Here is a 12,643-nt window from a genome sequence, read left to right as displayed (position 1 = left end):
GATATTGGGAGAGATACTTCAGTTGCCTAGTGAAGGATACTCATATATGGAACTCCCAATTAAAGAAGAAGGGATCAGAATTATCTTAGGAGAAGATTTTTCAGGAAGTTTAAACAAATTGGAAGCAAAGCTACTGTCCATTGAGATGAGGGTCCTGCATCAGATTGTGACAAAACTATTCTTTCCTAGGAGTGGTAGACATGACTTACTATCTGGCAGAGATGTATGTGTCATGTTTCATATCATCACTCAGACCCCCCTAAACCTCCCTACACTTATGATAGAGGCCATGAGAGAAACTTTGAACAGATCCAAGGCACACTTGCCTTATGGTATGGCCCTTACTAGAGTTTTTAGGAGGTTTGGAGTTAGCTGTGAGGGGGAGACACCTACCAAGCTCTCACATGTGGACACTTTCAACCAACACAGCCTACACCGAATGGGAATTACAAAGACTGTTGGTGGTTGGATCAAGGGCTCTGAAGAAAGAGCTGAGGAGAGAGCTGAGGAAAGAGCTGAAGACAGAACTGAAGGCAGAGTAGAAGAAGAAGGTCCATCTTCTCCTGTACATGATTTCAGGGCAGCTTCACCAGATACCCAGTTCATTCATGATACTGAGGCTGGCCCTTCTGAGTTTACTAGGATGCCCACACCAGTGTATCAGCCAGAGAGCAGAGCACCTCATTCAGAGTTCAGACTGGCTGACGATCAGATCGAGCATATATCTCAGCGTGTGGCTTCTTTGTTGTCTAGCCAGTGGAGTAGTACTTCTTTTGCACCTGGAGCTACTTCTTCTGATCAGACCATTACTCCCCACATCTCTACTATATTTCAGATGATTTTAGATCAGTCCGTCAGGATACAGCAGCTTGAGGATACGTCTGGAGACTTACTGGCAGAGTTCTTGACTTGCAGGGGCAAGTCCTTGCATTGGCCCATCCCCAGCCACAGGAGTCTACTATTGAGGTCACAGACCTCACTGCAGAGGCTGGAAGGCTCAGAGGAGCATTAGAAGGTGGATATGAGCTACTGAGGAAAGAGATCAGAGGATCGAGTGAGCATGCTACCACTCAGTTCACTGCTCTACTTCAATCTGTTTCCAGAGCACTGAACGTACTTGATTCTATCAGACTCATGATATCAGCCCTAGTATCTCAGCGTTCTCAGCCTCCCAGTTCATCTCGTTCTCCTACTCGTGGCAGAGGCAGACGGGGTAGAGGACGCACTTCTGATCCATCATCTTCTCATACCATATCTGATGACTCCGATCCATGATTTGTCTGATCATTGACTTATCTTGATCTTACTAGGTTTAGGAGTTAGTATCTTGTTCTAGGATCTATACCTTGGGGCCATGTATTGACATTTAGCTGGTTGAATTTTATGTATTGAAATAATTATGATTTTAATGGAATCATCTTTTACCTATATTTCTACCTCTTTGTAATGATTATATTTTGGTTATATTTCAATCTCCGATACATCTGTTGAAATATTATCTTCTCCTTATTGTTGTTTGCTATTGATAATTGCTATATTAAGGGGGAGCAAACATCTGTGAAAAACTCTAAAGAGGAAGAAATTAAAGAATATTTTCAGAAAAGGAAAAGAAAGAGTTAACTATGTTTGATGATGTCAAAAAGGGGAAGAAATTAAAATTAAACAAAATTGAAATTAGACAAAAAGCAAAACCCTAAATTATGAGAAAAAGGGGGAGAAATTAAATTAAAACAAATATTGAAGAAATTAAACAAATATTGGAGAAATTAGACAAAAACAAGCATTGAAAGATTAAACAAAACTTTGAGAAATTTTGGTATCGAAATTTGGTATCAGACAGAGAAATTTGGTATCAGACAGAACTTTAATCCATCAAAAGCAAAATCATGAGTACAATGCAAATAAGTATTTTTTATATATATGCTCTGATATTCAAACTTGCTTTTGAAATCTTACTCACCTTGAGACATCAATAAGAAATTTGTTTTACTCTGATTCATCCTACAATTTCTTTCAACTTGATCTGATACATGATAACATTTGATCCGATACAGTGTGAAGGTTTCTCTAAAATATTATAACATTTGCTCGATACTGTATGAAATTTTCTCTGATACATTAAAATTTTCTTGCTCTGATTCATTATAAAATCTTTTCTGATATCATTGTAAAAATTATTTTTGCTCTGATACATAGAAAAAGTTATTTATCTTCTCTTGCTCTGAAATATCTTGAACTCAAAATGATCTAATACCCTTTTCAAATCTTTAAGAAAATGGACAAACTATTTTTGCATTTATATTACATACCAAAAGAATCATACTCTTTTCAAGCATATACACCCATAATGGATTCTTTTGAAATTAATGCATTAACATAAATATTTTTGTTCATATGTTTTGTCATCATCAAAAAGGGGGAGATTGTTGCTCCTAGATGATTTTGATGATTACAAAGCAGATTGAAGGGATACAAATATTTAAATTGAAAAAGGCTTTATGCTCTTCAAGGGCAAAATCGTAATTTTGCTAAAATCCTTATTTGATAGTATCATTTGGTAGAACAAAAGATTTGTGATCCAATGGTGAAAATTTCATTGATTTTGGACTTGTATTTTGAAAGTTATGCATGTTTGAAAATCATGAGTCAACCCGTGAGTCAACTCATGGCAATGAGCTGATTGGCACACCCTGTGAGTCGACCCCCAGGCATGAGTCGACCCCCATGAGTCGACCCCTGCAGTTTTAGGCCAAAAGTTGCAGAAACTCATTTTTTGGCTGTTGCAACAGAAGTCGACTCATGAGTCGACTCCTGAAGCATGAGTCGACTCATGAGTCGACCCCTGCGACGGGAAATGTCAGCAACGGCTATTTTTTTGCCCGTTTTAATTGCCATTTATGCTTCCTAAAAATCCTCTAACGGCTCTTTATCTGCCTAAATTGTTTTCTCTTGCTTCTAATGCTACAAAATGCTTTAAATGATGAAAGAAATTGCAGATTAAATAGCGGATCAAACGTGAAATCAAATGGAAGAGAAAAGAGAGGAAAAAGAGAAGAACAGAAGAGAGGATCCGAAATTTGCAAGAAAAAGCCTGAGATCAACGAAATATCCATAGAGAAAAAGAGAGAGGATCCACAATATACCAGAGAGATTGTGAAAGAGAAAAGGAAGATCTTTCAAGGAGAGAATTCTTCACGCCTATCGTTTCAACCTTGATCTAGAGATCGTTCAAAGCTTTCAAGAGATCTTCAATCAACAATCAACCTCTTCTCAAGCGTTCAACCGTTCATTCATCTTGAGAAAATCTGAAAAAGGGGTTCTTCATTTGAGTAAAGCTTTTATTGTTATATTTGCTCATTTAAGGAGCTGTTTTGTATTCATCTGTGCTCTAAATATTCTTACTCTTTGTGAGTTTTTGCTCTTGTTTTTGGAGGATTTCCAAAACAAGGAAAGGTTGATCCGAACCTGAAATCGGAGTGTTTTGGGTTTGCTTGTACCCGGGAAACAAGTGTTCTAGCTTGGGATAGCTAGGGTCGGAGTTTCCGACGTCTTGTATTCTAGCTTGGGATAGCTAGTGTCGGAGTTTCCGACGTTTTGTATTCGGGTTGAATACAAAGGATAGTGGATTGAAATTCCCAAGTGGGATCTTGGGGAGTGGATGTAGGTGCAAGGTTAGCACCGAACCACTATAAATCCTTGTGTTTGTGGTGTGCTTTATCGCTTTATCTTATTTCTTTATTATATCCTTGCAATACTACTTTAGATAATTAATATTGATTTAAAGCCATTGTTTTGTTCTTCATAAGTTTTTGTTGGGCTTAAAATTTTTAGAAACCCAATTCACCCCCCCCTCTTGGGTTGCATAGCTGGCAACAATGGTAAAAGCATTGAAATGGCTAGAAATGACATGGATGTCGATGATGTAATTTTGTTGATGGCAATGTCCACCTTAATCCTTCTGTTCTAATCTTCAGTTTCAGCACTTCTTTTTATGTGAAGAAAATCTGTTTGTTTCTTTCCTCTTTCAGGTGGAGTGTATCATGGCCATTCTCATATACAGGAACCTAATTAAAGGTTACTTTGCTCACTAAAGCAAAGTTGTTGTCCTCAGCAAACAAGATCCCTTTCACAGGTTGAATGACAAACCTGTAAACTCATAGGTGATTATTCAGTTCAAATTTCTATTTCTTGGATTAAAAGACTTGTAGTTGATTGGAAACTTAACAAAATTTCATCCCTTTCCCGTAACTTCTAAAATTTTCATGTAAATAATTTGTACGAGGTACATTATAGGTTCAGTTATTCAGCATCTGGTGTGCTATAGTGTACAACTCATGCGAGGAGGAAATGGAGATGGGTCAAACGTTTTTTTCCTCATATTCTCCCGTATTGTTAGTTGACATGGTGTTATTGGGCGAGGAAGTGCTCCGTACTGCTGCTCCTACATATCAGCTGAGAATTATCCATATGATTTTACAGTAATGCCGTACTCTTGGTTTATTGCATATTTTTGTAGATTTTTTATACAATTAATTTCTAGGAAAATTGTTTGGCAGTTCTAAGAGGAGAGACGGTAGAATTCTGTATCAATGTTCGCGAAATGATGGCTTATGCGAATCTACCTACAGCACCTGCTCGACTTGTCAGGCCAAGAGACTGGTGGATTCGGGTCTTCCTCGTATGTAGGGTTTACAGTTCACACCAAGAGTCCACTTTGACCAAAGAAGCGACAAAAGGCACCAATCTACATTACTTCGGGAGCATGTCAGGCCAAGGCGCGACTGCAGTCATATAAGCCTGGTGAGTGAATCAATTGCCTTGCATATAATAGTGCTTGAAAAAAAAAATTTGGTACCCGTAGACCAGCTGCTGCTTATGTTATGATCCAATCTTGGACTAATGTGGTGGAACAGAGAAACAGAGATTCTTCTCCATAATTAACAAAGCAAATGCAATACATTATGTTCCAAAATTCCCCCCCCTCTTTTTTTTGGTTGGATGGAAGGGGCACATAGATTATTGCGTATAAATAAGGGGTGGCTTTCCAAATTTTACCAAGCTCCTAAATCCTAGTGAAATGGTAATTGAACACGTTTTACAACCACCAACGGCCTACACCATCTTGATAAACTGACACATTCAGCAATTTTTCACTTGGTTGCTAATGGTTTTTTTGCATTATATATATATATATATATATATATATATATATATATATATATATTTTCATAGTAATTATCTTTCATTAGATATATAACACATCTTCTACTCAACCGAAAATAAGATAAAACATATGTTACAAAGCAGTTGCCTTGGCATCCGTCATTTTCTGAATATGTGGACATGCATGATGTCATTTTGGTCTTCTGGTATAATCTCAAAGATGCAGGTGTCGCCTTCTTTCAGATTGTTGTACATGTGAAACTCCCGCCAACCAGAACCAAAATGAGTCTGGACCATGGTGTTCCGCCTTCTGTGATAAAGTCTCACTGGCCACAGCTGCCATTGTGGATCTCTCAGGATCACCTGACGCTTGCTTGAGAGGCTATAGGATGCTTGAAATATAGTCGGAACATTCTGTTCCCATTCAAAAATTAGTCAAGTTGACATAGCGGAAAAAAATAAAAAATAAAAAGCCCATACGCATGGCAGAATTGTGATGCTCATGAAGCCAATACGGTTGCTATGCCACTGGCTGACATTAATTCTGATACAATTGTACCAGATTAGATTTAAAAAATTATAGAAACGTAGCCGATGAGTTCCACCACTCATCGGTAGAACTCAACTTCTGGCTCATCCATGATAAGACAATACCTTCCAGTAACCTAACACTGTTGCAGGAGCCAGGTTCCCAGAAATTATTATAAAAATGAGGGAAATGATACCACTTACCATGTAGGGTTTTAACTTAAGATTATAATGCTTTATGATGGCCTTGAAATGTGGTCCAAGTGAGCAACAGCTTCTAGTTTCGTACACTTTCTTCACAGGTTTGAAATCTCTGATCGCCACTTGTCTGTTCAAGTACGCTATAAACTTCTTGTGCTCAGCAACCAACTGCTCGGAAGAACCGGATATTGTCTCCTATCAATATCCGAACTACAGCTGCGAATATGTACTCCAACCACATTCATACATGCCAATGAGCAAGAAAAGAAAAAAATGTTACGAGTTATGAACTGGAAAATATAAAATTAATAATTAACTTGCTGATAAAGCCATACTTTGCGTGAAAGGGATTGTACTCTTTCTCGCAGGCACTCAGATCAAATATGGTGACTTTAAATTCCATGTTGCCTTTATACTTGAATACCAAGAGGAATCCCACACTTAAATCATGTGCTACAGCAAAATCCTGCCAGCCCTCTCCAAAGTACATGTCCTTAAAATTTCCATGAACTTTTACATGCCATGATTTGCCCAGAGGGCTCCTCAAGACTGCAGTATCGGCCTTCTCGACCTTCTTCCTGATGAAATATCTGATAAAATCGTGAGGTATATGCTGCAGAAGAGACAAATTGTTTCATCGTCAAGTATCTCGAAAATACTTTTTGAAGGAAGTCTCTCGAAAATACTGTTCAGCCAAGAAAACTGGAGCTTATTTTCTATAGTGTTTTAGCGTTTACCATGAGGGTATGTCTCAAATTTTATTAGGGAATTTAAATGTAATAAAAATAACGTGCAATGAAGAGCATGCCTCTTTGATGTATAGAGTCATTAGCAAACAAGCTAATGGACCTGTGATACATCAAAATGCTTACATTATAATGTTAAGGTGCCCCTAAACCACAGGCACTAAAATGCAACCCTTGTACCAAGACAGAAATTTTAATCTACCAAGGCTAGAGCAGCAGTATGAGAAGGAAAGACTCGGAAATCGTCAAGTAGGTGCATATAAAACTTATCATTTTCGGCCATCTCGCTTTTCTCAGAACAAGCCAAGAAAAGCCATCAAGGAGTACAGGTGTGGGAACCAACAGAACAACCCGTAGCATCGGACCATCAGTGCGTGGAGAATAGTGGATTAAGCTTTTCATTCGAGCAGTTTAGGTTCCCCATGAACAACCTAAAGCAAGCTTCCTTCCTCTCGTTACCAAATCACGAAAGGAGAGAGTTGAATAGAAAATGGTAAGTGAGGTGGGAAGAGAAGACATACAAGTCTGTCAAGGAAACCCGGGAGCAGGATCTTAAAGAACTGCGTTCCATTCTGACCCTCTTGCTTCGGCTTCTTATTGGGCATCTGCGTAGTAGTAGTAGGTAGATGGGTGGAGAAATGGGAGAGAGCAAGGAATGGTGAACTGAGAGAATGGAGGTTACTGAAAGCATATCCGGGAAAAAGAGAGAATATTTACACTACCCATCTAGAACTTAGATCCGTTGATTTTTTTTTGGCCCCCCGACAAATTCATTTCTTCGAGGGATGGGCTCGCCACGTCACATCGTGAATAGGACAAAGTTTTACTCGTGCGAACAGTAATTAGTCACATCTTCAAGCAGAGTAAGATCATCATCACGGATCTCGAAACCCAGCTGGCCACCACCTTGTGGTTTTCGTAGTTCCATCACCCACGCAGTGAGAAATTATTATTATTATTATTATTTGGTACAACACACGGCGAGAAATTATTGGTCACGACAGTTCCATCCGGAAAAAAATTTCACTGTCAAGTGTTTCTTATGATTTACTAGATGATAATTTTTTATTTTAAATAAAAAATATTTGCTTTGGGATGATATACTGATTTCTTATGGATAGTATACGGTATACATGATAGAATAATTTTTATCAATAATTTTTTGATAACTATACTATAGACTCTCGTCATATGATAAATGAGATTAGAAATAAATCAAAGCTGATGAAAAAAAATACAATCTCAATTGGTGCAATTTAGATGGAATATAATTTTATAATGTATTTAATTTGCAATCAAAATCAAAAATTAAAATAGATGGATATATAAATCAAAATGATTATATTTTTTAATATATTTAATTCATGATTAAAATCAGAATAAATTTTAAATATTGAAAAATAATAGAGATGAGATTTTGAAAGATTAGAATATTTCTATTTTTCTCTGTAATTTGAACGAAGATAGATTTCCATAATGGCTCCATTCCTATTTCAAAGTCCGGCTCCCTCTTAAATTTTATGATGAGGCTATTGAAATCATTTTAGAAATATTTCTGACATTGATCTTTTAATACAGATCGCGGTGCCATTGTGTTAGAGACTTACTAAACTCCAGCATGTTCCCTTTAAGCTTTGCTTATAGCCTTTTGTTCTGAAAAAATGAATTGGAGCTTGAAGGAACATCCAGGCATCCAATTGAGCGGGCCATTCAATACCTTATGGGCTCAGCTTTCAGGCTGACTTGATTTATAAACAGGTCCACCTTGACAATTACCTGCTCACACTTGTTTGATTTTATCAAGCTTAAACACCCAGTTGATGAATAAATATGCCACTCATTACCCTTGTGTCTGATACCTATACAATCAAGTTCAAGTATCTAGGTTAGGTGCTCTTAACTTGTTTGCTGTCCTTTGGGCCGCCAATGGGCCAAATACCTTCTTTTGGATCGTGACTTGTAAGCATTGGGCCATGGTGGTGCCCGCCAAGGAATGTACCCAGGACTCGCGCTGATCATGAGTTAGACCTTGGACATAAACCATATTCATTTTTACACACGGGCTTCTGGCCGAGCCTATTTAATATTTAAATTTATCATGTCTAAATCCGGCCCATGATCCACTCTACCTTCGATGCTCCTCCTCTTTGTTACTCTTAACATGTATCTTTTTAATGAAGATGATGGTGACATTGTCACCACATGTTCAAGAAAACAGATTATCAACTCAAAAACATCTCCTTAAAACCTGATGGAGACTTGCACTACGGTGGTTTTTTTTTGACACACCAAGCCATTATTGTATAGCTCTTGTTTGGCAGAAACTTAGTCCTTGGTTCAAAATAAACTAAACTGAACTTGAGCTGAGCTAGATTATCACTCAAGCTAAAAGCTTAAATAATGCTCGGCTCACTTTATCTTAATTAGCTCAATTACACCCATTTTGGCTGGTTTAGTGACCGATCCAATAAAAACCATGATCAGCTAGATTCTAACATGGTCCCATGTTTTCTCAGACTAGTCAGTCATGGCAGCAAAGAATCACCTGCTTAAATTGGTGATAAGGCAAGGGTACCACTTGATTCGGTCATTAACATGGGAAAAATGATATAACCGATTCATTTGAAATTATGTTCAAGGGATCCTTAGCTAATTGGTTGGCAGGTATAATATGTTTATTGAAACATTGTTTCATTTAAGGATCCCTGAATATTTTATTAAAACTAAAGGTGTTATAGGTTTCTGACCATTTTCTCTTTTACAATATCAATCTTGCATGGATGTATGTATGTATGTATGTATGTACATGCATACACATACATAGTTTTCATTGAAACATGGTTTTCATTTAAGGATCCCTGAATATTCCTTAAAAACTAGAAATGTTATAGGTTTGTGACCATTTTCCCTTATAATATCAATCTTTTGCAGGGATGGATGTAGGTATGTATATACATGCATACACATACAAATATAGATACTACTGTTACTTACTTCCACAAGAAAATAATGTGGGCTTTAGTTGGACATTTAAAAAAAAAAAAAAACTCTCTTAAGCAAGCCCTAAGTTGTTGATAATTGAGTAGATCACAAAAAGATGAAATATTTTAGGAATAATTTAGTCAGAAATATGAGCAACCATTTCACACTTTCAATAATCCATGCAAACACATAAGCAATTGGCCTCCCACCCCACCCCTATTGAAGTGGATGCCCTCCCTAATTAAATCAGGATCAAACCCATGTTCCCTCCTTGAGGCCACCATGCTCTTTCGATCCACAAGCACCTGGAGAGAGAGAGAGAGAGAGAGAGAGAGAGGAGAGAGAGAGAGAGAGAATCCTAGTCATGTTATTTAAACGAGAATATAGCTTAATCTAGAATAAACCTAGTAGGAGTCCTTAGCTACCCATTAGATATGAGAGAAGAGAGAGAGAGAGAGAGAGAGAGAGAATCCTAGTCATGTTATTTAAACGAGAATATAGCTTAATCTAGAATAAACCAGTAGGAGTCCTTAGCTACCATTAGATATGCGTTCCTCATTGTAAACCTAATACAACACATTATATTCTCTCAAAAGTTTTAAAACTCAGTGGTTCAAGTTAGTCTTAACTTCAGATTCGACATAGACAACTAGCATATCATCTGTTGGGGAATACCATCGACCGACTGACGGCCCGACCCGCCGACGCCGGACCGACGACCGGACCGACGGAACCGAACCGACTGTCGGAAAGGACCGGACCGACTCACGGCCCGACCGCCGACCGACGGCCGGACCGACCACGGTCGGAGCGACCGACTGACGGATGCCATCACCGGCTAATTATCGGCTCACGACCGACTGAGCCCAGAGGTCTGATGGCCGACTCGCGTAAGACTCTCCGACCATCGGAGGGGCCCGATGCCACTCAGCTGGCCACCGACTTAGAGTCGGACGACTCCTCCAATCGCCGTACAGCCGCCAGACCTTGTCAGCTCTGACAGCGACATGCGGCATGGCTATCTAGGGGCATTGTCCCGCGAGGGTATTGTCAACCCTGGTGATTGGACGGCCCACACGGCGACATGACACTTTCACGGTGGCTCTGACAGTCTACAGTGAGTTGACAGTTCCTCACTTGTCTGCGCCATTAATGACGGCGCCATACCGTGCTCCACTATATAAATCGAGGAAGGCAACAGTGCAAGGGATCCGCTCCATCGCTCCCATTTCTCGACTTGGAAACCACAGGCTCGCTCCTCTCTCCCTTCCTCTCTCTCGATCGAGCTCTCTGTCTTCATTTCACTGGTTGCCCAGTCACCTCTCTGACTTGACCGTCGGAGGGTCCCCGCCGGAGCCGCCTCCGGTCAGTGCGGACTTCTCGTTTTTGCAGGTGCGCGCCCCTCGGCGATCGGGCGACGAGATGATTGGCCCGCCAACAGATTGGCGCGCCAGGTAGGGGACAGCATGACAAAGACAAGAGCTCAACGATCGAGAATCACCGGATCGGCAAGGCGCTCTTCCCGTCGGGAAGAGGCCTCCCCGCCACCGCCGGCGGCAGAGTCCAGCTCTCCACACCCCGTGGTGACCACGGAGGCACAGATTGTAGCCATCGTACGGCAGATGACCGTACTGACGGACGCAGTCAAGAGTCTCCAACAGCAACCGGTGGCCCGCCCGATGCCCTCCAGGAGCAGCCGCCGACGACCGCGCCGATCCCCGTCGCCTCCATGCCGAGCGCCCCCAACAGCGCTCCCACGGAGAAGACGGGGGACGACCATGGCGCGACGACCGACGGTCCCAGCGGCCCTCTCCTTCCCCGTTGGAACGGGCAAGGAAGGAGAAACGACCGCACACGCCGTCGGCCTCTCTCTCAGAATCTTTCGGAGACTCCACTCCCGGGGTCTCCCAGCACCGACGAGCGGACAACTACGAGCGCCGGTTCGAGGAGATCGACCGCCGACTCGCTCAGTTGCAGATGGACGGCCAGAAGTCTTCGAACGACGTCGACTTCCAAACCGCCCAACCCCTCTCCCGACTGATCCTCGACGAGCCGATTCCCAGTCGGTTCAAAATGCCGCACGTGGAGCCGTACGACGGCTCCACCGACCCAGTCGACCACCTCGAGGGCTATAAAGCTCTCATGACGATTCAAGGGGCAACCGACGCTCTTTTTTGCATCGGCTTCCCCGCTACGCTCCGCAAGGCTGCAGGGCCTGGTACTCCGGCCTCCGATCGGAAAGTATCCACTCCTTCGGGCAGCTCGAGCACTCGTTCGTAGCCCATTTCAGCACCAGCCAAAGCCGCCGCGAACGTCGGATAGCCTTTTCTCCCTCAAGCAAGGGAAAAATGAGACGCTCCGATACTTCATGGCACGATTCAACGCGGCCACGCTTGAGGTCCGGGACCTCAACGAAGACATGACTGTCTCAGCCATGAAGCGGGCCTGAGGGCGTCCCGATTCACCTATTCTCTGGACAAGACCCTCCCCGGACATACGCCGAGCTACTGGAGCGCGCGTACAAGTATATGCGCGCGGACAGGAGCGTCCGACCGACGCTTGGCCGAGCCCAGAGGCCCGAGAAGAGAAGCGGAGAAAAGGTCGGGAGCCCGCCGAAACCAAGTAGGCCCCCGACCGATAGTCGGGTCTCGCCACCCGACGAATCCAAAAGTCACCCCGGCAACAGACTCCGAGGCCGGTGCGCCCCAGGTATGACTCCTACACTCCTCTCTCCGCTCCTCGTGCGCAGATCCTAATGGAGATCGAGGGGAAGAATACCTACGACGGCCTCTGCCTCTGAAGGCAAAAGGCCTCGACGTCGGAAGTACTGCCGATTTCAACCGAAGTCACGGCCACGACATCGAGCGGTGCATCCAGCTGAAGGATGAGATCGAAGCTCTCATCCGCCGGGGGTATCTCGGCAAATTTCGGAAGGGTCCGCGACCCAACCAGTTGCCGATCGACGACCCCAGCCGACTGAAGAAGCGGCGAACAATCAGCCGACGGCCGGAGTCATCAACATG

General features: G+C 42.1%; 2 long non-coding RNA genes across 3 annotated transcripts; one reads left to right on the top strand and one right to left on the bottom strand.

Annotated features, from left to right (window-relative positions):
• The first annotated feature begins 3,910 nt into the window (after positions 1 to 3,910).
• On the top strand, positions 3,911 to 5,784 carry LOC140858163 (uncharacterized). 2 transcript variants are annotated; one of them, XR_012141556.1, is made up of 4 exons: positions 3,911 to 4,160; positions 4,294 to 4,478; positions 4,557 to 4,800; positions 5,407 to 5,784. It is a non-coding gene; the product is annotated as an uncharacterized lncRNA (long non-coding RNA). The 2 variants fall into 2 exon arrangements; XR_012141555.1 differs by lacking the exon at positions 5,407 to 5,784 and having other exon boundaries at positions 3,912 to 4,160; positions 4,557 to 4,957.
• A 298-nt stretch (positions 5,785 to 6,082) lies between these two features.
• Positions 6,083 to 7,328, bottom strand: LOC140858164 (uncharacterized). Its single transcript, XR_012141557.1, has 3 exons — positions 7,160 to 7,328; positions 6,228 to 6,505; positions 6,083 to 6,108 (listed from the first exon to the last, which is right to left on the bottom strand). It is a non-coding gene; the product is annotated as an uncharacterized lncRNA (long non-coding RNA).
• Between the last annotated feature and the right edge of the window lie 5,315 nt (positions 7,329 to 12,643).

This window comes from Elaeis guineensis, chromosome 5 (assembly GCF_000442705.2).
Source record: "Elaeis guineensis isolate ETL-2024a chromosome 5, EG11, whole genome shotgun sequence".
NCBI classification, from domain to species: Eukaryota; Viridiplantae; Streptophyta; class Magnoliopsida; order Arecales; family Arecaceae; genus Elaeis; species Elaeis guineensis.
Note: the sequence above shows the minus strand (reverse complement) of the source record. Positions and strands in the feature narration are given on the sequence as shown.